Genomic DNA, 2,229 nt, shown 5'->3' on the forward strand with positions numbered 1-2,229 from the left:
ATAGTTGCTTTCACGGGACCAACACGTGGACGATATCTTATATAATAGCTTGAATGCCCGTCAACGCCCGAGATTGCAAACATTGGTGAATGGAGTTATACATCGCCTTGCAAAGACCTGATACTGAACAAAAATGCTGGTCTTGTTGGTAGTTTCCTTGAAAATCAGAGAGGGGGAAGGACGATGGTTGTCCACATGCTCAAGAGTGACACATGTAGTATATTATAGAAGTGCGTATCCAGAGATGGGGCCCAATACCGGTAATGCAGGATGATGTATTCGCCATGTGGACGATTTATTGAATGCTATGGTCTCCCAACGGGGTATTCCGTTGTAAGAAGTTGCCAGATTTGGTCAGTTGGAACTATTCAGATCTGGTGAACTACTAGATGAGGAAAGACAGTATTATACTCACTCGCTAGGGTCAAGTATGCCTTTGGCTGGTACTCATAAGTCTGCTCATCTACATAGACACACATTTGCAAAGTGTTTCGCTATGATCAAGTATAGAGAAAGAGACACAGAGGACGCGACATGGTGTAAGACATGGGTAGTACGATAACAGTTCTGACATCTTCACGGGATGGGCATCACATAGTCATTAGTCTGCATGGAGTGACAGGCCAGCAGTTTCGACGAATGATTGACCTGTATTTGCAGCATTGCAAGGGCCAGACAGACTCAATAGAATAGGCTTGCTGGATGGAAAGTGACGGAATTTGACTCATGCACGAGATTGCTTACAACCTAGAACCTACGCTGTAAGCGATGAGGATGCAATGCAGGTGAGACAGGCCCACAGCGTCCGAGTCGGAGAAGAGTACCTAACCTAGATAGATAGCTTATGTAGTACTGAGCGAAAGGGACTCTCTCTTTGCCCCCATCTTTTTCTGCCGTGCCGCTTGGGGCAAGATGATTCGTACGCTGCCAATTGTTGATATATTATAAAGATCACTCGGCAGTCATTATATATAGACATGTATGTAGTGCAAAGAGTCACGGGTCGGAAGGGTGACCCGTATAGATCGGAGTGCACATGGATCTAAAACTGGGTAGGATTGGGGTGGGTATCGTACCATTGCCCCGAACCAGCAAGGCAACCAACCGAATTCCGTGCGTCCCTCCCCCAGACTGGGGGCTCTGGGGGTCCAAGATCGCAAACGGGTCCCGGCCAATATGCGGGCCTGATCAATGAGGATGAAGATCGCAAGACATTAACCATGTATGTGTAACCTATTTCCCGTTCACAAGGCTCTCTCTCGTTGGACAAATTCCTCCTTACGAATGATGTCAATAGTAAACGTGCAGGATATGATTATTGCATCTTACGCACATGCAACCAACTCGGTCGGTGGTGGTGGGGTAGCCAAAAAACACCGTAACCCATAATAAATACTAGGGAAGTCGCTGGCGGAGGGACGGGGGAAAAAAAAAAAAAAAAAAAAACTTTCTCGTGGGCAACCTCGCTTGTCAGCAACTCACCGTACGATTCCCATCCGTCCTCATACCTTTCTTTTCCCTACCTCTTTCTTCTATCTTCCCCAGATTTTGAAAAGTTTTGCCCAGCACTCCCGAAAGATCTACTCACAATAGTAGTGTTTCACTTTATACTCCCCTTGAGCCGCTGCATTGGATTGATACCCCGGTCTTTGTTCTCGTCTCGCCGAGTTCTCCCACCCATTTCATCATACAGACAAATAACCCGCCGTGTTCGCACTCTCTTATCTGAGCGGACATTTGCAGGGACAATCCAAGGCTCAAATCTCGCAACGCTTTACAGATTATCATTTATAATGTCGGCCTCTCCTCCACCGCGTGCCGGTAACAAGCGTCCTCGTAAGTGTTCGCCCCAGGGCATTTCGTACCTATTTGCTTGTTGGTTGTTTGTGTTCGAAGCAGAGCTCGAGACGAGACCTATGGATATGGAGCAGCAGAGACCAAAGTCACGTCCAGACACGACAATCGTTGTCAACGCAACAAAGTGCCTTTGGACCTTTGTATCTGTTTCTGTCCCTAGTTTTGTTTCTACTAGGTGCTTTTCCTGCTCTCTGCACCGCGAATACATCCTCGGCCTTGTTGGCTGGATGAGTCAAACTTCTGGGCAATTTCTGAAGTGGCACCGACAGAATGGCGGGTTGAACTCTTCATGCTGCCATGGAATCTGACGAGTCCAATTAACACCAATTCACATTCTCCCCCAAACCCCTTTCACAGTCTGCGTACCTCTAT

Source organism: Pestalotiopsis fici (genome assembly GCF_000516985.1).
Source record: "Pestalotiopsis fici W106-1 unplaced genomic scaffold PFICI_Scf_2, whole genome shotgun sequence".
NCBI classification, from domain to species: domain Eukaryota; kingdom Fungi; phylum Ascomycota; class Sordariomycetes; order Amphisphaeriales; family Sporocadaceae; genus Pestalotiopsis; species Pestalotiopsis fici.